Source organism: Nelusetta ayraudi, unplaced genomic scaffold (assembly GCF_046127955.1).
Source record: "Nelusetta ayraudi isolate G7.1 ecotype Tasmania unplaced genomic scaffold, CSIRO-AGI_Nayr_v1 ptg000053l, whole genome shotgun sequence".
NCBI classification, from domain to species: Eukaryota; Metazoa; Chordata; class Actinopteri; order Tetraodontiformes; family Monacanthidae; genus Nelusetta; species Nelusetta ayraudi.
Window position 1 is genome coordinate 2626085 of NW_027466103.1, and position 23274 is coordinate 2649358.

Below are 23274 nucleotides of genomic sequence, written 5' to 3' on the forward strand. Positions count from 1 at the left end.
TGCAAGGCAAATTTCTTACTGATAGGGATCTTGTCCAAAACCACACTTTCGATGTCTGCAGACATCTCATTAATACGTCTGGAGATTGTGCTATCTGAGAGAGGGACTTTGGCTATTTCTTTAGCCGCTTCGGGTCCGAGCGTCTCATTTACAATGGCTTTGCAGGCGGGAAGTATTAATTGCTCTGCCACAGTGTGGGACTTTTTTTGATTTAGCCACAAGTTCAGCGTAGTGTTGCCACCCGTCCCGTTTTTCCCAGAATTGTTCTCTTTTTTCACCACCTGTCCCGGGAAAAATAAAATCTCTCCCAGGACACAATTTGTCCCGTTTTTAAGGGAAAATGACAAAACCTCATTTGATTTCTGCCTGTGGTCTACTCCCGTAAAATACGCGATTGTCCCGTACTTGGCAACTAAAAAACCTGTCCCGAATGAACTGATACAGGACTGTCCCGTATATTTCGGTGGACCCCCCCCCCGTCGACAGACTTGACCCCCCCCCCCCACAGAGGTCCCGGATTTGTAACTCTGGTAGGTGGCAACCCTAGTTCAGCGACGTGGTAGCTAGCTTTAAGGGCTCTCTCGTTTACTTTTGCGGTTTTTCTCATGAAAGTTGCCTGTTTCTCCGTGTGTTCACGCAGGCGAACAAAATACTCCACATTTTTCTTTTGAACTGAGGGCTGTTTCGTTTGGAGATGACGTTTAAGCTTACTTGGGACCATAGCACTGTTGGAGAGCTTTTCACCACATACCAAGCACAACGGAGTCGGTGCCGTTGCATCTCCGGTAAAAGTAAATCCAAATGAAAGATAGCTTTCATTGTATTGCCTCACGCCAGAAACTTTGCTCGACGTCACCGTCTTTGCCTCCACTCATACTAGGGCCTTCATCTGGGTCCGGATTTTGTCCAGGGTCCAGTTCAGAGTCAGCATTTTTCCTCTTCAAAAACTTATCCATCACTTTCAACCGTCGTCCCGCTATCCACAATCCACACACCTGTCGCTGCATCCATGCGTCACTAATTCGCTTGTCTCCAAGCGCAAGGCAATTAGCTACCTGCTGCTGCCACCTACTGGTATGGAAGAGTACTACATGATTACTCTGCCAGGCGCTAGACTGCACATGCACACAAATGGGATAATTTCCCACGGCACACCTGACAATATCTCGCGGCACACAAACACTGGTTTACAGGAACGGGTGCTCATCAGAAAACGCTGGCAGTGTGTTTCCCGTGTCTTACTTCCGGTATAAAGTTCGCTTCAAAATTACAACAGAAACTACTGAAAGATGCCAGTAGGTGGCAACGACGCTCTATAAATGCTTCTCTTAATGCAACAAATAAATGAAATGACTTTCATACTTACACCAACTGCTCTTAACCTATTTATTAAACAATTTAGACTTAAAGTTTTCTTTGTTGTTTCACCTTAATAGAACACTGATAATAATAATAATAATAATAATAATAATAATAATAATAATAATAATAATAAATTGCCATTTACAAAACGTGCACATTTCTTTTAAACTTAAGTGTAGTTGTTTTCCATATCTATTGACGCAAATGACGTTAACCTTGCAATGAACGCAGCAACACTTGTACCTAATAACACTAATGATACAACAAATACACGTCAAAATGGTTGCAGTGAAAATGGACGCTTTTAATCATATATGTTTTGGCTCTTGCCAAGTAAAATTTCAGGAATTATTCTTTGTTTGTTTAGAATGTCGGACATGTATTCAGCACTTTGTGATGAAGAGCTGGATGCCGTCATTGCAGAAATCCAACTCAGTCACCCAAACACAGGGTACAGAATGATGAGAGCATTCCTTCATGCCAGGGGATGTACGAGTGCAAAGTAAGTTTGATATGAAGTTGATCCCCACATGAATGTATTCAGTAATCTGTATTGTGCATCAGTTTAACCGAAACAAACAAATATAATTAGCTTTATTTGTATAACGCTTTCCGTACAAAATGTAGCTAAAAGTGCTTACATGGATGATTAAAAAAAGAATGGCGGTATATTTAAAAAAAAAGAAAGTGGGGGTATTTAATAAATTAAATCATACCTTTTGTCAGCATTATCTGTGTTAACACGGATTTGTGCCTTTAATATTTTATGTAGTTTGTCTTTCTTTTTTTTTTGCTGTTGTTGTAGTTCAAAGAGTACGTGATTCCTTAAGAAGAGTGGACCCAATTGGGACTGAAGTGCGAGCCTTGGCCAATCGCACACTAAGACGGAGGCAGTATTCTGTTCCTGCACCAAATGTAATGTGGCACATAGATGGAAACCACAAATTAATACGGTATTTTTCAAAACTGTTTTTAAATACTTGAACAAATGAAACATTGAGATTTTCTACCCACTCCAAATCTTTTCATCTTTGTACCATACCTTTTTTGTGTCAAATAAGCTGTGCATGAACCTTTTTCAATTAGCTATCTGATGCCTTATATATTTTAGATTTCTCTTTCCATCTTCTCTCCCTTTTTTACCAAAAGCTGGAGATTTGTCATTCACGGTGGAATAGATGGCTTTAGCCGTTTAATTGTTTATCTGTCTGCTGCAATAAACAACCGAGCATCCACAGTGTTGGAAACAGGGGCGGTCCTAGAATTTTTTTCTTGGGGGGGCAAGCTCGGGGCACAGATGGGTGGCACACCGGAATGACATTTGTTTTGTTTTTTTAAATGCCCTATGCCTTAGGTAATAATAAATGGTAGGCGGAGGTATGAATAATAGAACTATTTTATTTACCCAAATAATGCACAAAACAGTGTATCATCCAGCATTTAGTAATCTTATCTGACTGAGTAAAATGCTTTTTGTTTGTTTGAGTGGGTTGATCTGTGCTCCGGGAGAGTATACTGGTGTATCTAGTACTAGTAACCTAGTATTAGTTTCAGCAAGATAAACAAGTGTTTCATAGGTATCTATGTATCTTTGTTAACTTATAGAGATGGAAACCAACAACTGAGTTTAGTTATGAATGTTTTTTTTTAAAATTCATAACAGATACAAAGTGCATACACATGAAAAATCCCTTTGTGAGAATTATATTCAAGTTACCAAAGTTTGACTTATATTACAAGTACACAGTTTATGTGTATTATTTACAAACAGGATTATGACAGCTGAATACGCTTGTTTTGGTGTTGACTACCTGCAGAATGCTGAATTGCAGATGATGGGCCCTCAACCTCATCATTGGGAAAAGTTCCTGGGAAAAGTTGTATAAATTACTCAAAATGTCAATACAAGTATAACATCAACTCAACTTTTAATACTTATTCAAATGTTATCGATTTTAAAGACACCCTGCTTCCTTTCTTGACATTGTGGACATATCCTATTCACTTCATTTAAGCGTCTTATGTTATAGGCCACTTGTCTATCCATTAGCTCATAAAACAACAACCACACTTCCATTCAGCACCAATAAAGAGCATTAAAATAGACATAAAGTAATAAAACAGAATGTAATTAGATTAAATTAATATTGCCCATTCCACAGTCCAGAACAAAGCAGAGGTGGTGTGCGACTTTGAGTGTGACTGATTCAGGATGCAGTGACTGTAGTGATGGTGAGGTGAAGCCTCATGAGGCATTGAACCACTTGAGCCAACTGGTTCGAGAAACGGTTCATTTCTCGAAGCTTCATGTGCACACGAAACCACCTACTGGCCAAATGTACAATCACAGGCAAGCTGTGTCTGAACCACGTGTGATGCATTGAATTTTTGTGTCTGTTATGTCTGTTGGGAATGACTATGAATTGCAAAAAATGAATGACCAAATAATTTCTGTACATAAATTATATATATATTTTTGTTTTTTTTTCTCACTTATTTATGATTATTTTATTGGTACTGATGCCAGTGGTTATGGGGATGCTCCAAACAAATTTTGTTGTTAACTTTGTTCAACAATGACAATAAATAAATAACTTGACTTGATAACTATGTGTATGATACATTTTTTGAATGTATTCTGTTTGTGCAATTTTTTTCTGAAAATGGCATGGGTGTAATCAGGCAGATGACAGTGAAAGTGATTGTGGGACTTGGAAAAGGGCATAGATCAGGGGTGCTCACACCTTTTCAACATGCAAGCTACTTTTAAAATGAGCAAGTCAAAAAGATCCACCTCCTATAAAACAGGAAAAGTCATTCAGAAATATATTTGTAGTCCAATGATAAAGAAAGAAAGGATTAAATGGGTCAACATGTTCCCATGAGCATTTATGCTCATCATTGCACAGAAAACTCATGGTTTAAAATTGTTTAGGTTATATCTGCCTATGTTTGATTTTATCAATAAAAGTGTGTTTACGTTAAGATGTTTTGCTGCATATTTTTGTGTTTTCCAGCGCATAAGTTAGGGATAATTGGTGTGTGTGTGTGTGTGTGTGTGTGTGTGTGTGTGTGTGTGTGTGTGTGTGTGTGTGATGCAGACGTTTTGCCAGCAGCATCTCCCAGCATCTTCGGCGCGTCTGTAGTGCGTGTGCACTTTGAAGCGCATTTTCCAAGCGAGGCGTCTCCATCAGTTTACGCCAGGATTGCAAGCTCACGCAACAACCCCGGTAGTTTTGCGTGTAAAACAACAGCGAAACTCTTTTTCCTGTCCCTGTCTGGTCTTTATTTGATCTGAATGGTGCCGAAGCCGATACGTCACATTTACCCTGGACACCCTTGTCCAGGGTGTCCCCTGCCTTCGCCCTAAGACAGCTGGGAGAGGCTCCAGCAGACCCCCGTGACCCAGAGTTCGGGACTAAGCGGGTATGGAAAATGAATGAATGAATGAATGAATGAATGAATGTAAAGCACAGCACATATAAGATCAAAATCCAGCACATCGTACATTATGACCAAAATCAACCAGATCCACCGTGTTTTCTAATCCTACCTGAACGATTCTACCTGCTGTAATTGACGTGGATCTCTCTCTCTCTCACACACTCTCTCTCTCACACACTCTCTCTCTCTCTCCCTCTCTCTCTCCATGCGATAGACCCAAACTCCCTTCGCAATTGACCAGTAGATCGCGATGGACTTAATGGGCACCCCTTGGCATAGATGCTTGTGTAACATGGACGTTGATGTACAGGACAGGGGGCTCCATCCTATCACCTCTCCTCTCCTCACTCTCTCCCTAAGCTCTCAAAACTATCTCCAAACTAAACGCTATCTAGTCTCAAACACTCCAAACTATAAACACTATCCAAAATCTAGTAATCCAAACTCTCTCCAAATCTCAGTTGACTGCAACTCTCCTATAATAACACCCATTTTGAATGGAGCCTTGCAGATATATATATATATATATATATGGGTCCACTTTTCTGCTGCAGATGGCCATTTTCATTTTACACTGTCCAAATTTACAGCTCAGGGCGCTGGGACGAATTCCAAATTGTGTGCAGATACAGGCCTACACTTCAAATAATTATGAGAAAAATCCAACGTAAAGAGAGCACTTCCATTAGGAAATAGTCAACATGAAATTTCGTCTTCTACTGACACCTGCTGGTCAAATTGAATAGTTGCAAATATTGTGAAGAAGTTGTCATCTAATTCTAATCCTAAACAATATGGCCATTCGAAGTGAAGTATTAAGACAATTAATCAGGTTTGTACTGCTTGATTGAACACATTCATCCCGTTCCAGTGCACTAAAACCCACTTCCCTTCAGGACCGTGTCAGCGAAGCCAAAACTTCCTTGAGTGACGCTTTTTCCCAGCATGCAATGCGAGCTAGCGATTCACAATACAATTTCATCACAAACATGGATGTAAAAAATAAAAAGGGACGAAAAATGAAACTTCAGGAACACAAAACAATACAATGCAATACAAACAGAACTGGGCCGAAGTTTTATATTATGTACACCATAATACAGCCTTCTGGTGGAAAAGCCATACTATTTAATCCGTGTCCTCCTATGGTACTTCCGTGGGTGGAAGCTCATCGTAGACTTCACGTGCTGGGTGCTCGTCACTCCACCAATCGTTGCAAGTGAACAGTCGTAACAGAAGCTTGCTGCTGAAAATAATGCCCTGCAAGTGGATGTGATGCTCACTAAACCCAATTCAGACGACTCACCCTCCACTTTTCTTATTTTGTATGAGCATTTAAAAAAAAACCCAACATAATAATAATGTCAATTTTGACCATGTATGTTTTGGAGTTCATTGAAAGAGGTTAATAATAAAATAAAAAATATAATATATATGTATATATATATAGTGTGTGTAACTTTAACTAACTTATCTATTTCTATCCATCTATCAAACTTACTATCTAGGGATCTTGATATTGTGTTGGCAGATGCATTATCACGTGTACATGTGGAATAGCTGCAAAATTCTTATTTCGGGGGAACTGAGGGTTTTCTTGTTTAGTTTTGTTTGTCGGTATGTTAATAGGGTTTGGTTCTTAAGGGAGGGGGTGTTATGACCCACGGGTGGGTCTAGGTGCCTCTATGTTTCTGTCTGTGTGTGTGTGTGAGAGTGGATGATGCCTTGCAGGTGCGGTCCTGGATGTTGGCTGCTGATTGGACGCGCCATGGCTGAGAAGGAGGAGCAGTCGAGCCAGCCTGACGGTCATCCCTCCTCCGCTCCCAACTCTGCAGTTAGTCACTTCTGAAATGGCGTTAGAGCACGCAGCCGTAGGGATGGGCTGCCATTTTCTTTGTCCCCTCTTTTCTCCTGTTTATTAAGTATGTAGGGAGGTTAGCCTTTCTGTATTTGGCTTCTCTTTCTTTCTTTAGTTAGTTCTTAAGGCGAGCTAGTTGGAGTTTGGTTTATTATTTTTGGCCTGGGCCCACCCTGAAGCCTTTGCTGCCCACCGGTTAAGTTGTTTTGTTTATTTAATTTACTGATTCATAAATGTTTTTGTTGAAAACCGCCAACTGCCGTGAGAAATTAATGAGGCTTGGGAGTGGGGGAAGGTGTCCCACACGTTGTGTCTCGGTCCCCCTCGACGGGACGTAACACAGAGTTTTCACCGTGACAGCAGGTTGAGCTCCTACCGTTTTACAAGTGACGTCGTCACGTTAGGCTGTTCCATCCCTGCTAAATTCTTTAAAGAACTACCGTTAGTAAACTTTTAAATTATAATACGCTCTACACTAATTGTAATTTCCTGCCCGTGGTTCTATATTGCAACAGTTGACGGCTCATATCAGCAGATAAGCAGCAACAATCTGGGCATTGCGGGTGATTCATAAATATGTCATTTCTTATTAATTAGCCCATAAGTGTTGTACACCAGTGTGACACCAAATGCTTGTTGCTGACAGCAGTGAAGAAATGACACTCTCGTGGTTCTGCACATTAGTATAAATAGAGTGATTCTCTATCATTACATCACAGGACGGCGGCACTCTGACAGATTCCATGAACCTGGACACTGATGATCCAGACTCCGGTCCAGATGACACAACAGGCCACAGTGGAAACGGGTCAGAGCATGGACTGGCTGCTGAAAGGATCCAGGTAGGTGGCGCTGTCATCCCAAGTTGTGTGGTGTGGAGGATCAGGGCCAAAGTTCCAGATGCTCACAGATGTGACTGTGGATTCAGGAGGAGTGTTTGAAGGCTGGACTCCCAACAGTGATTGGCTGCTGAGGACCTCTCAATCACAATCAGGTTTTTTAGTGGCTGTGAGATTGAAAGTGAGATTGCATTGTCCAGGTAGGAGGACAGCAGTCAGCCATGTTTCACCTCCAGTCAACACGCAGTGGTTCACATGAAGGTCCAAGAGGCCTACAGACCTACACTGAGTCTGGAAGTGGCAGTACAGTTGGATCATTGTCTTTGTTGTGTTGTTTGGTCATTGTGATCCAATGTGTGTGAGAGATGCAGTTATATTGGAGTGAGTTATTTTTAGTGTAATAGAAGTTATAATGCAGAGTCTGTTTTTATGAAATGTTCTATCACCTGGCATCCATCCATCCATCCATCCATCCATCCATCCATCCATCTTCTACTGCCGTATCCGGAGTCAGGTCTCGGGGGCAGCAGCCTCAGCAGAGACCCCCAGACTTCCCTGGACCCATTCACCTCCTCCAGCTCCTCCAGTGGGACCCCAAGGCTTCCCAGTCCAGCCCAGAGACCTGGTCCCTCCAGCAGGGTCTCCTCCTGGTGGGACATGCCTGGAACACCTCCCCAGGGAGGCGTCCCAAACAAGACCCCGAGATGCTGGAACTCCTCCCCCTGAGGCAGGGCCTCCCCACCGACCCAGAGAGGGCAAACCACCTCATATCTTGCATTGATTTATCTGTTGGTGATTAATTATAATGTATCATTTATTTTATTTAAATTATATTTGAACTGAATTGGATTGTTTGTAAAAGTGAGATTTATTTTCATTGATTCATGTGGTTTATGTTGAGACCTAGTGGAGAAGTGGGTATGGCCTACAGAAGGTTTGAGTACACAAGTTATTCAGATATGGAGAATCCCCATGGCAGGACTTCAGGAGATATATAATCAAAGTGTTAAAGCAGCAGAAATGAAACGTCAGTTGAGGTCAAGGTCACACAGGTTGTGATGGCTTCTATTGTCAGAATATTGAATCATTGAAATATAATGTTTGAGCTTGTAACAAAGTTAGGATGATATAACATAATCACATAAAATAAATGATCTGGTTTCCTTCTGATTCATTGACGTCCTTCTGAAATCTCCACACAAACATCTGGCAAGCATCAAAACCATGAATTATTTTGAGGGAAACTTCTTTTGTCTTACTTATGATTCAATTATGATTTGAGTTCCCATCACAGGTGTTGTGAATCACTTTATCTTTTCCACATGATTTCATGAGAGCAGAGCAGTGTGTTGTTGATGTGTGGAACCTTCATGCTGAGATGTTCCAGCCGTGGATGATGAGAGCAGAAGCAGTGGTTGTGTTGCTGCTGCCTTCACTGAGCAGCTGCTCCAAGTCCTGCTTCTTCCACTGAGGATTCAGCTCCACCAGTGGCTTCTGGGACGTCTCTCCCAGTAACCACAGCAGCTTGTAGGGAGAAGCAGTCCGCCAGCCACCAGGCTCCACTGGGGTCAAAGGTCGTGACACGCCCACACAGCGTTGGTGCGTGCAGCTTGCTGTTTGGCTCCACTTGTTGTAGTTCTGTCAGCCACCAGTAGATGGAGCGATTCTCTTCACTCTCCTCCTCATCCTCCCTTACCTCCACCTGTAGAGAGAAGAAGAGACAGCAGGAGTCAGGACTCAGGGTCCTTGAACGCATCATCACAGAGACGCTGACTGTTGATGGAGATGGTGGAGTGACTGGTGAGAAGAAGCAGACTCTCAGTCACATGTCTAGTGTGGAACATGTGAAGGTCATGTGACCATGGAGTGTTGGACTGATACTGAGGCCTGATGAAGATGAACTGATCAATAATTGGGTGGTGAACTGAGAGAAGAAGCAGTTTGGCAGCAGATGTTGGATGAATGAGGAGCAGCTGGACGTCACCATCCTCCTCTCACACTGTGACTGGGAACACTGGACCTCTGCTGTGGGATCAACTGGCTTTGGTGCTGGAACCATCATCCACTGGTTCCAAACCAGTACTGACCTCACACTCTGCAGTTGATGGTCACTGCTGTAGACAAGATCCATCAGTGGCTCCTTCACTGATGACTCCTTCAGGGGGTTCATATTCAGGTCCAGCTCTCTGAGGTGGGAGGGGTTGGACTTCAGAGCTGAGAGCAGCCAATCACAGCTGAGCTCTGACAAATTGCAGCCCCACAACCTGAACAGAGAATAAATGATGGAGTTTATAATGATAGAGAGTTTTTCCTGGGTGTCATCACTCTGAAAATCAAAGTGAAATGTCCACTTCAGCATCTGCAATCTGCAATCTGACCACTAGATGGGAGGATTTTACCCACTGTACCTTCAAGCACAGTTTCATTCATTACTATCACAAACCAGTGTCTGCAAATTGAATTTCCAACAGCAGTGAAGTGAAAATCATGACGACAACAACAAGAGTGATAGAAGTTGTAGAGTGAAGAGGGTGAACTGACCTCAGAGTCTCCAGTTAACAGTCTGGACTCTGCAGAAAACCACTCAGCTCCTTAACTGATGAATCCTGAAGATAGTTCTCAGCCAGGTCCAGCTCTCTGAGGTGGGAGGGGTTGGACTTCAGAGCTGAGAGCAGCCAACCACAGCTGATCTATGACAACCTGCACCTCTCCAACCTGAATACGGAATAAATGATGGAGAGTGTCATTCACAGTTGGGTGTGCGCGCGCATCCGCGCGTGTGTGTGTGTGCGTGCGTGAGTGCGTATGTGCGCATACGTGTGTGTGTGTAATTTAAAACCAGTTTTACACATTTCTAATGGAATCAAAGTGAATTCCAACAAACTCAATTCAAAGTCATGACAACAATAACTGCAGCAGTTGTAGAGTGAAGAGGGTGAACTGACCTCAGAGCCTCCAGTTTACAGTCTGGACTCTGCAGAAAACCACTCAGCACCTTCACTGTTGAATCCAGAAGGCAGTTCCAACTCAGCTCCAGGTGTCTGAGTTGGGAGGGGTTGGACTTCAGAGCTGAGAGCAGCCAATCACAGCTGAGCTCTAACAAACTACATCTCCACAACCTGAATAGAGAAGAAATGATGGAGAGTTTTTCCAGGGTGTCATCACTCTGAGAATCAAAGTCAAAAGTCGACTTTAGAATCTGACACTCAACAAAGGAGAGAGGGTGAGTGAATGAGCGCTGAAATCTGACCACCAGATGGCAGGATTTTACACTCTGTACCTTTAAACCAGGGGTGCTCACACTTTTTCAACATGCGAGCTACTTTTAAAATGACTAAGTCAAAAAGATCTACCTACTATACAATCGGTGTGTGTGTGTGTGTGTGTGTGTGTGTGTGGAACGCAGATGTTTTGCTAGCAGCATCTCCCAGGATCTCCGGTGCTTCTGCTGTGCGTGACTTTGAAGCGTATTTTCCGAGCGAGGCGTCAAAACAAAATTCAGTACATCGGACATTATGACCAAGGGCCAATTCCAATTCCTCCCTTAACTCCTCAATCTCAACCCTCGCCCTTAACCCTCAATCTTTGGCCCTCAATCTTGGCCCTCAAAAATAAGTGTAAGGGCTTAGAAATGGGACACCCCTTAAGTGCAGTTACGTCTTCAGACTGTGGGGGGCTGCCTTACGCCAAAGCTAAGTCCAGTCTGTCAAGAAGACGACAACGACGCAGAAGAAGGTGAAGAAGAAAAAGATGATGAAAAAGAAGAAGTCCTCCGTCGCTACACAACGAGGTACACAAGTAACGTGAAGCCGGGACCGCCGGTCCGGCTGACAAACATCGTAAAGTAAAAAAAAATAAAAATGTTACGCAACAACGATGTCAATAATCCATAAAAAACTCTTAAACTAAGACAATAAAATGGTTTCGTAATATTTATATCTTTATTAACTAAGAAAATACTTCCATTTGTAGCTCGCTTTTTCATCGCCATCTTTTTCGAAGATGTCTTGGCGAAAATACACAATGCCTTCTGGGTAGCCCTCACTGCCAAGGGCGGTCCCGGAGAATCTCAATATTGAGGGCGATACAGCCCTTAATCTCCTCCCTCAACTGGACGTTCTTAGAATCGGGACAGCATTTGCACCTAGCAGAGAGCGCGCATTTTTGAGATTGAGGGTTGAGATTGAGGGTTAAGGGAGGAATTGGAATTCACCCCAAGATCAACCACAACCACCGTGTTTTCTAATCATTGACTTCCTGCCTGAACCATTCTACCTGCTGTAATTGACGAGGACTCCACTCTTAAAGCTCTCTCTCTCTTTCGCTCTCTCTCTCTTTCCCTCTCTCTCTCTCTTCGACCTAATGGGCACCCCTGTTTCAAACCCAGTTTCACTCATTTCAAACACAAACCAGTGACTGCAAACTGAATTTCTAACAGCAGTGAAGTGAAAATCATGACAACAATAACGAGTGATAGAAGTTGTAGAGTGAAGAGGGTGAACTGACCTCAGAGTCTCCAGTTTACAGTCTGGACTCTGTAGAAAACCACTCAGCTCCTTCACTGATGAATCCTGCAGTTGGTTCTGACCCAGGTCCAGGTGTCTGAGGTGGGAGTCGTTGGACTTCAGAGCTGAGAGCAGCCAATCACAGCTGAGCTCTGACAACCTGCAGCCCTCCAACCTGAATAGAGAAGAAATGATGGAGAGTTTAGAATCAAAGTCAAATGTCGACTTTAGAATCTGACACTCAACAAAGGAGAGAGGGTGAGTGAATGAGCGCTGCAATTCTCTGTACTCTGTACCTTTAAACCAGGGGTGCTCACACTTTTTCAACATGCAAGCTACTTTTAAAATGACCAAGTCAAAAAGATCTACCTACAATACAATCGGTGTGTGTGTGTGTGTGTGTGTGTGTGTGTGTGTGTGTGTGTGTGTGTGGAACGCAGATGTTTTGCTAGCAGCATCTCCCAGGATCTCCGGTGCTTCTGCTGTGCGTGACTTTGAAGCGTATTTTGCGAGTGAGGCGTCTCCGTCAGTTTACACCAGGATTGCAGGCTCACGCGACAAGCACGGTAGTTTGGCGTGTATTTAAAGAAAACAACAGCCAAACTCTTTTTGCTGTCCCTGTCTGCTCTCATACAGAATGCAGGTATCTGAAGTATACATTGATTTTAACAATTATTACAGTTTCAGATTTAAAATGAAATCTGCTTTATGTCTCCTTTATTTGATCTGAGCGGTGCAGAAGCCGATTCGTCTCATTTACCTTTGACTGTAAAATACAGCACATATAAAAACAAAATCCAGCACATCGTATATTATGACCAAGATCACTGAGTTCCTGCCTGAACCATTCTACCTGCTGGAAGTGACGAGGACTCCACATGATTGACCTAATGGACACCCCTGCTTCAAACCCAGTTCCACTCATTTCAAACACAAACCAGTGTCTGCAAATTGAATTTCCAACAGCAGTCAAGTGCAAATCATGACGACAACAACAAGACTGATATAAGTTGTAGAGTGAAGAGGGTGAACTGACCTCAGAGTCTCCAGTTTACAATCTGGACTCTGCAGAAAACCACTCAGAACCTTCACTCATGAATCCTGCAGCTGGTTCTGACTCAGGTCCAGGTGTCTGAGGTGGGAGGGGTTGGATTTCAGAGCTGAGAGCAGCCAATCACAGCTGAGCTTTGACAACCAGCAGTACTCCAACCTGAATAGAGAAGAAATGATGGAGAGTTTATAACGATGGAATTTTACCAGGGTGTCATCACTCTGAACATCAAACTGAAATGTCGACTTCAGAATCTGCAACAAAAGCAGTCTGCAATCTGACCACTAGATGGGAGGATTTTACCCACTGTACCTTCAAGCCCAGTTTAGGGCGTGTTTTCATTGCCTCGCCTCACCACGGTTCGCCTCGGTACGATTGCGTTTTCATTGGCTCTGTGATTACGAGACCGTGGACGGAGTCGACACGGTAAAGCGGGACAATGTTTTCCCCAGTATTACTTCTGTGCGATACACAACAGCGCAGCGATGGACAAAGTAGAACAACAACAAAGTAGTTGTTTCATACCTGCTGCTCGGTCTGTGGTTGCTTTTCTGTTCAAGAAAGAACACTTTCCCTCACTGAAGTCACAGTTGATCGTTTATGCAGCAACATTTATAATTTATTGTTTCGTTTTCCATGCGAGCAAATGTGTAGTTCAACCTTTATATTTTCACCAAAAGTAAACACGAGACGGATACAACGGGAAATAGCGTTTATTTAAAAACAAACAGAAAAACAGACAGTAAACACGCCTCCTTATTTGAAATAGCTGCCCTCGCGAGCCAAGGACGACTTTGTTATATGCCGCAGTGTTTGAGGCTTCCTCGCGGCCAAGAGCCACGTCCTCTCGACGAATCAGTATTTCTTCTCTCCTCAAGACTCCTGGGGTTCCCTAGCTTACCGCGCCTCACGCAGGAGCAACTCGATTTGTTTTCTTTACCGAGCGCTTCGCCATTTGCCCTTTGTCGTTTTCGCGAATATGGTTGAACACACTCGCGACGTCGAGGGCATTCCCGGTTCGCCTGCCTCTCCCCAAAAGACAAAAGTAAACATGTATTGAAAAAGCTGTTTTCAAAAACTGTATACACATAAATGTATTTGTACAACACCAATAGTAGCTACTTGTATTCACGGTAAAATGTACCTGACACGGAAGTTCTGTGTCAAAGGAGTTGGCGTGGATGTCCGCTCTGACAGGGAACATCGACGCGGACACGGAGCCAATCCAGTGCCCTGCTCGTCGCTACGTCACCACTAAACTCGCTTCGTCTTGCTCGGACCCTGGGGGATTGAGGTACCAAAACAGCGCCCCCTACAACTGTGTAGCAGCCAGTGCAAACACCCTAACACCATACCGTGGCGAGGCGAGGTGAGGCAATGAAAACACGCCCTTTCATTCATTATCAAAAAAATGTGACTGCAAATTGAATTTCCAACAGCAGTGAAGTGAAAATCATGACAACAACAAGAGTGATAGAAGTTGTAGAGTGAAGAGGGTGAACTGACCTCAGAGTCTCCAGTTTACAGTCTGGACTCTGCAGAAAACCACTCAGCTCCTTCACTGATGAATCCTTAAGGTGGTTCCAACTCAGGTTCAGCTCTCTGAGGTGGGAGGGGTTGGACTTCAGAGCTGAGAGCAGCCAATCACAGCTGAGCTTTGTCAACCAGCAGTTCTCCAGCCTGAATAAAGAATTAATATTTGATTTCTTCCATGGTGTAAATGTCATATTCAGAGTCATTTCTCCCTGTTGATGATCCAGATGTGTAGCTGTTGGGATCACTGAGTCATTCCCTCAAAGGAGTCATTGTGCCAGTGTGTTGTCAACACAATAACAACAGCAGTGTGTCAGTCAGTGTGCAGCCAATCAGTAGTGAAGATGGAAAATAATCAGTGAGTCCTTTGTGTGCTTGTGGCTGTTTTCAGTCATCAGAGTCTCGTTACAAGTCAAACACATTCAAAGGACAAGATGAAGAAATACTGCTGCACTATTAATCTGCCTCTAATGTTTCTTCACAGGATCTTCTGCTCAGTCATGTGACCTTCATCACCAATCAACAACTTCCATTGAGCTCCAAAGTGACTGGAGACATTTTCCACACTTTCTTCCACCATCCAAAGTCTTTTCTGGCTGCAGATTGTTGACATGAAAATATCAACAACATCCACTTTGTCTAGATGAGTCTTGAATATCTGCTTCAAAGTCTTCACACTGAGCAGCGTTACACACCAGTTGTCATCTGCTGACACACACTGTCCACCAGTAGAAAGCAGGAACTGACCTGAGAACTTCCAGTCTGCAGTTTGGACTCTGCAGTCCAGCACAGAGCAGCTTCACTCCAGGATCCCTCAGGAAGTTCTCACTCAGGTCCAGCAGTGTGAGGTGGGAGGGGCTGGACTGCAGAGCTGAAGACACCACTGCACACTGAAGCTCTGAGAGTTCACTGGATGAAGGAGAGCAAAGAGAGAAGTTGTGGTCGACATGTGAGATTCTGAAGACAGTGAAAGTGAATCAAGACTCATTAATGTCTGATCATCATCATCATCATCACCATGTAAATGGAGGGAAGTCCCACGGTGGTGCAGCATGTGTTTACATCTGTGGTGCGTGGTGCCGGGACACTGCAGTGGTATGCAAACACTGTTCACCACTGGCACAGTTGATGATCATAAAGTGCCGTCCATTCTATCTGCCCTGGCAGTTTACTGCCATTTTGCTAGTTGCAGTTTACATCCCTCCCACCAACAACAGCAGTGAGAGGAACGCTGCACTCAATGAACTGTACCAGGCCATCAGTGATCAACAGACAGCAAACCCAAAAGCTTTACCATCCTCACTGGAGATTTTAGTCATGCTGACCTCAAGACTGTCCTTCCAAAAGTCCACCAGCATGTTGGATTTCCAACAAGGGGGGACAACGCTTTGTATGTGGAGGTGTTCCGAGGGAGGAGCAGGGCTCGTGCTCATGTGCGATCAATTCCACAAGGATTGGGACGCTCAAAGGAAATGGGTGTGCGTTTGTGCGTTCGCAACATTTTGAACATCCAGATTTTTTTGTTTCAGGATGAAATCCATGTACGTTTTTGTAAATGAAGCCCCAGGTCCTCAGTGTCTCCACTACAGTGTCCTCAGTGCAGCTTCACACTCCAGTGTGTTCCAGCCACTGAGTGTCAACATGTCCTGTTGTGACTGACAGTGTTGCTCTGATCTGCTGCTTCAACTCAACATGATGCTCAGTTGTGTGTAAAGTCACTGCAGCTTGGAGCTCCACTGGATCAGAGATCCTTCACTGGCGTCTCTTCGGACTCCACTGCATCTTTGATCCAACTGCTGTTTTATTGTCTGCTGCCAAATGAAGGAAGGATGTGATGTGTTTGTGTGTTCAATGTGTTGATTGACTGTCTGCATGAATCCTTCACACTGAACAAAGCTCCTCATTCTGCCACTGTCACATCTTCATCTCCATCCTAGACTCCAGTGGAGCAGCTTCACTGCACTCACCATCCAACACAAAGCAGCTGAGTTAACCCTGTGTTGACAGCCTGCTGCTATAAGTCACCACTCAGTGTTTCCCTCATTGTTTTCTTGGAGACCTGCAGTCACAAGTGGATCTGCTGATGTTGATCCACCCTGTGACTGGAGGAGCTGCTGATATAGCAGAGAGGCTAACACCAAGAGCGCACGCGCACACACACACTCATCATCTCCTCATTTTCACCTTCTTGCGTTCATATATTGGTTCTACACAGCAGTAGGTTGTTTATTGTCATAGAAGAGCCTTCAAACATAATTAGTGGGTGAATCTGATAAGTGGCAGATTGTACCAAACGGCAGAAATATTGGACAGCATTGTGAAGCCATTAGAAACTTACTTGGTGCTGAGCTGCACAACCAGGGAAGAAGCACCACAAAGCAGGTGAGAATCATTGTTGGAGGAACAACACTGTGGAGTTGACCAAGAATTCTCTCCAGGTCTGTGTGTCCACTGGTGGTGGCTGTACTTTCACTTTCACCTCCTCTTCACCTTCCTGTCGTGTTTGGGTCAAATCTGATTGATGTACAAGTTAAAACACTCATAAATATTGTGTTTTACATCTGATTGCCTCAAGGCCTTACACTCTACGCACTTGAACATATAAAATTAATTTTGAGCTCTTTCATTGAATTTTGAGTGTTTTAATCAACACCTGTGGTGTTCCCGGTCAAAAGTGACCGCCATAGGAAATGAATGGGTATCCAGACCCATACACACCACCCCAACTCATTCACTCACCAATTCACTCACTCACTCATTTCACACTGAACAAAGTATTTTGCAGGTACACATCTCTTTCCCGGGCTTACGTGCCGACCGTCCCAGGTGAACCAACTTCCTGATGAAACAACGTATCATATCTTATCATTCATTCATCATCCGTACCTGCTTGGTCCTGGTCTCCGCAGCACATCTCATGTCCAATTTCCAGCGTTTTGGGTTCTTCCAGTGTATGGATCGTTGGCTGTGATCTACCAACACTCCTCGCCTCTGATCTGCGACTAAAGTAAGGGGCGGGAGGTGAACACGACCGTGTTGGACTTTGAGCTGCTGCTTTAGTGTTTCAGGATTCCTGGTTCTAGTCTTTCTCATACAGGAAGTGTTGCCTGAAATGACAGCACACTCTGGAAAAAGGTTTAAAAAAAAGTCAGTAATCATGGAACGTCAATAGTCTGTATATACTAAAATATGACATTTCCAGTAAATTAATCAAATGAACTGAATTTGACTTTTTTCAACATATGATGAAGATAAAAACAGTTTTCATCCACTTTTCATCCCCATGAAAAATAACAATTACAATCTGTTTTTCACCAGAAATTCCAGAAAACATGAACGATAAACCTTCAAGAGAGTGATAAACATTAACTAGAAGACCACACTTTAGAGAAAGTGCCACTTGAAGCTCAACACCTGGGAGGAGGCTGCCCTCCAGAGAGGCATGTGGAGCAGGATGGATCATGAAGGCTCAGTACAAATAGAGAGGGACGTCCACAGTGCCGCAGGGAAAAAGAGGCCACTGAGAAAGGAGAGAGCAACCACCAAGACGCGTCCTGACACCTCCACCACCACCACGACAAGCATTCACACATGCACCCACTGCAATAGAGACTGTGGATCAAGGATTGGCCAGTTCCACATCACAGCAGAGCAGAGCCACCTACAGGAGGACGATCACACTTGCTTCAAACAATGTCACTGAGTCTTCAGTGGAGTGAAACAGACACTGGTCCACCTCTCACTGACCCTGTTGACTGGTATCACATTTCATGTGGATCCATGAGTCAGTGAGGACTCACCCTGCTGCTGCTGCTGCCTCCACTCAACATGGAGCCTGACGGAGAACCACTTGGGCTTTGAGCTGCTCCCCGTTACCTGAAATCCCAGAGCACTGTGAATGATTGAGTGAGTGAGTGAGTGAGTGAGCTCCCTGTTTCAAACAGACACAACTAAACTTGGGACATAAATATCACATTCATCAGTTGTTTCAAATCCCCGAGGGTTGAGCTTTCAGGAACTGTTTTTTCTGTGTTCTTTTGTCATCGGGCAGCTGAGTGGGCAGCTCAGCGGGCAGCTGAGTGGTCCTCAACCCACTGCTGTGCAACCTGATGTCTGCATGGAGGACTTGTGCTGCTTCAATCTCAATCGAGATCTTCAAGCTGTTCAAATTGTGTCCAGACTCGCTCTCTAACCCCCCCCCCCCCCCCACACACACACACACACACACACCTGTTTCTTTGGCTGGTGAACTCTGCCAGAGGATCTGGAGCCAAACTATGCAGTACTTTAGAAATCAAAATTAAATCTGCAAATGTGTGAAGACTGTCCCAGTTTAAAAGACTGTGGGCCAGATCCACAAAGCGATTGCGCGGCTTTTGCGCCTGAAAATCCGTGTAAATAGCGCCAAAAACGGTGATTCCGATCCACAGAGAGGACGCAAACGTGAAAATCGGCGCAAAAGTAGCGGCAGGGTTGCGCCAGACTCATTTGAATGTATTTAAATGAGTCATTACGCGCCCCCTCTATGCGAATATGCCTAATTCAAACCGTGGCAGATCCAGAAAGAGTTTGCGCTTGTGTCTGCGCGCAGTTTGACAGACGCAAACACCGCCGGCCAAAACCAGGCGTAGCTTCTGTCTGTCAAAGTGTTTCTGGCTTCTGAGTGTAACTTTCCTCTCTGAAAAGCCTGCAATATATATATATATATATGTGTGACCTCTCCTACTGTCCTGCTTGCTGTATAATGAAGACTTGCATAAGTCAGGTGTGGAGCAGCAGTTTATTCTCTGAAACAGAATGGGACACAACCATAACTTGCTCCGTGAAACTTGGTCACCTCCTGCTTCATGGGCTTCCTCTGTACTGAAGTAGTGATCGTATAGTTGTTTTTACAATACAAATAATATTAAAAATAAAATACATTTTTCTACAAAATACAAAAAAATGACATTCGCAATTTAAATAATAAACTCCCTAAAGCTCCATTTTTATACACTGTAACATTCTTCCAGTTACACACACATACCTGAAACAGAATGGGACACAACCATAACTTGCTCCGTGAAACTTGGTCACCTCCTGCAGAGACAACGTGCTCCGTATGAGAGCTGTGTCCTGCTAATGGACATGCTAGCATGCTAATCGTTTTTAATAGCAATAAAAATAAAAACGAACTTTGCTTTAAAAAAAAAAAAATTAAATGAAAGACACCAGCACACATTTAAACACTCAAACACAGTTACATGAAGCATAGCTCAACTTATTGCATTAATTTCTGTCTCAGCAGGGAGGAGACCGTCTCACCTGCTTCATGGGCTTCCTCTGTACTAAGGATCGCCCAGAATGCAAAGCGCTAACTTCAAAATAAAATACAAAATAAAATAAAAATAAAATATAAAGTGCCATGGCTGTGCCCCAACCAAGTTTAAAAATGATTGAACACAATTTAATAACACGGTTACATATGTAGGTCCCCAAATCTTACATATAGATCAGCATAGACTACAGTATATATGCCAATATTTTAGATCGGCTATGAAAAATACAAATGGTACTGAGGTGTTGGTGACAAACGCGTCTTGCATCGAAATGCCAGGAGCGCTTTTATCCTAGCAGAGTTTCACTGTCAAACACATGCACTCACCAACAACCTTTGGCGCAAACTGCTCTCAGGTTGCCACGACCGCAACATTCGCACCTGTTTCAGGTGCCGCATTCGTGGGCGTGTTTGCGCCTGCATGTCATTAGCGCAAAAACCTTTGTGGATACCCGCAACTGTTGCGCAAATTGCCGCCACAATCCCGCCGCAAAATGCGCCGCATTTTAGCGCTGCGCGCCCTTTTTTTGAGGATCTACCCCTGAGAGCAGCTACACACACACACACACACACACACACACACACACACACACACACACACACACACACACACACAGCAGCTCTAATTGGCTGAGAGCTAAATATCTTCTTATCTTTCTGGGTGTAAATGAATCTGTCCATTTTTTAAATGTCGAAATTTAACATTTGGTTTCTATTTTTTCAGATTTTATTTCTGTCAAATTCATTTGAATCAACAGAAGAAGAAAATCAGTGTGTAGTTCAAACTTTGTGCGTCTTTGTGTTCAGTTTTTCTGCTGTAGTTATGCTTTTCTTTTCATTCCAGATGAATTCCACTCCATTTCCTTTTCAAACCTTGTAGGTGTTGAGTGAGCTGCAGCGCCCCTGGCTACAAGTTTCATACTGTGACTCTGCCGACCGAGGTAAAAAAAACAAACAACAAACTCTGACACTTTGCTGAGGACCTCCTGGAGGAGCTGAAAGTGCAGAACCTTCTCAGGCCTCTCTGAGGAGGAACTTGCGGCTGTCGGTCCTCTGCTGCCCCCTGCTGGTCACACAGGCATCTTACACCTCCGTTCGTCTGTTCAGCACAGTGCTTCCTGAACACCTCACCGGCACACTACAGCCGCCTGCTAGCACAAAGCTGCGCAGAGCCTCCTCGTTGTTCTCCTCACCTGGAGGACGCTTGGTGATCAAGACCTGTGGCCCAAAACTCGGTCCTATAAGATAAGTGCAGGAACACTGCTGCCTCGCCCGCACTTGATTGCGCTAGCCGCCCTGTACAGACGGTCGACGGTGCATGTTGCTTCCGTCGAAGTGTGTGTGTGACATCATGGATGTCTTGTTTTAGGATATAATATAATTCATTGCACAAACTGTCAGGCTAAGTATAAGAGCTATAGTCTACTACAATCAGTCGTGCCAAAAAAGAGACATTGTCTTTATTTTTCATTTTTATTTTATTGTGTCAGCATTAAGCAGTTAAAGGTCTACTCTTTTCAGCCATAAAGCCCTGATGGTATGCTTTACCTTGATCTAACAAGGAGAACCAAGAGTGGCCTCCCAGGCCATCCATGATGTCTTGCACTCTTGGAATTGGCTGGCGGTCAGGGATCACGGTAGTCTATGCACAACCGCAAGCCACCACACTTCTTGTGGACACAGACGACTGCAGATGCATACGGTGAGTTCGATTTTCTTATCCTGTGTGTGTGTGTGTGTGTGTGTGTGTGTGTGTGTGTGTGTGTGTGTGTGTGTGTGTGTGTGTGTGTGTGTGTGTGTGAGATTGCATTGTTTGTTTTTCTTGCTATTTCAGTACATGTGACAGATTTTAGGGAACTTTTAGTAACCAACTGTTTATCTTTTCTTTTGTAGTCGCTGAGAGCTGCTGGTGGTGGCGGTGTCCCGGGTGGTGGGCCCCTTTGAGTGCTGTGACCCGGGATTGTGGTTGTTTTCTTCTTTTTTTTGCACTTCACTTTCTTTGCAGGTGTGTCACGTGTGAGTGGGGTGTTCCTTGTTTTCTTTGGTTCCTCCCCCGTTTGGCCCCCTCATCGGTAAGCCTCAGTTTCTACACCAAGAATAAGGAGCTCAGTAGCTCCGTTTTAAGTGTTGGGCTGTTTGTTCCTTTTATTTTTAAATGTTGAATAAAAGTTGGTTTGATATTTTAAACATTCTGAACCACGTCTCCTACTCCTTCCTCGTAGAACTTACCTGTGTGCCTAATTATTACTTTTGTGTTTAGTCGAACTCCCTGGGTGAAATTCCCAGGGTGGTGTTGTCGGTTCCTTTTCATTTTGTTAAATTCCCAATATTAAATCTTGCTTTATCAGATAGCCATAACCACTCTCATCGCCACAGGATATTTGAGTCAACTGAGTCAAACTGTCGTGTCTACTTCCCAGTCTCAATAAAAATGTTCACTACTGCTTTGTGCGAGCTTCTTAAATGGAGGTTTGTCGGGGTTTTTCCCTTTTTAGAAGCAAGCCACATATTTTGTGTCTTTCCACCACAAGACATTGGCTTTTGTCACTCTCTTCGTCGTATTGGGAAAAAGTGGCATATCGGACTTTCCCGCCGCGAGTCGCTCGTCAACATACTGCTGTGAAAGAGGAGTGACGTCACAGAAAGCGAGGTGCATTTAGGTGCTGCTGCGTAAAACTAAAAGATTTTCCTGTGCAAATATTCATTTGACAGACGTAAACGAAGTGAAATATGACTTCAATTTAAGTTTGTTTTAGTTTGTTTTTATAAACACACAAAAAAGTTTGAGTTAGTTATCGTTTTTGAAAGAAGTACTTGACTTGACGAGTTGTTGTATATAAACGGTGTGACTATGTGGTTCGGCAAGCGATGGTGCTGTCTGTACATAGCTTAGCAAACGGCTAGCGCTAGCACCCCCTTTCAATGCCAGAGTGAAAAGATCCACACGGAGTGTTATGACCCACGGGTGGGTCTAGGTGCCTCTATCTTTGTGTCTGTGTGTGAGAGAGAGTGGATGACGCCTTGCAGGTGCGGTCCTGGATGTCGGCTGCTGATTGGATGTGCCACGGCTGAGAAGGAGGAGCAGTCGAGCCAGCCTGACGGTCATCCCTCCTCCGCTCCCAAGTCTGCAGTTAGTCACTTCTGAAATGGTGTTAGAGCACGCAGCCGTAGGTAGTGATGGCCGATGGAGGCTTTGTTGAAGCTTCGACACTTGTTTCAAAAAATGGTTCATTACTCGAGGCTTCAATGACACAGTGCTCGAGGAGGTCATCTAGTGCTCAATAAAATGAAGTGCAATAGAAACGTGTTCATTGTTTCATAGGTTGTTTGGGATTTGATTCGCCATGCATTCTTGTTGGACAACA

General features: G+C 43.9%; 1 pseudogene; it reads right to left on the reverse strand.

Moving 5' to 3' along the window:
• The window catches only part of LOC142896355 (uncharacterized), a 33366-nt pseudogene extending 15855 nt beyond the window's left edge, over nt 1–17511 (reverse strand).
• Nucleotides 17512–23274: the final 5763 nt, after the last annotated feature.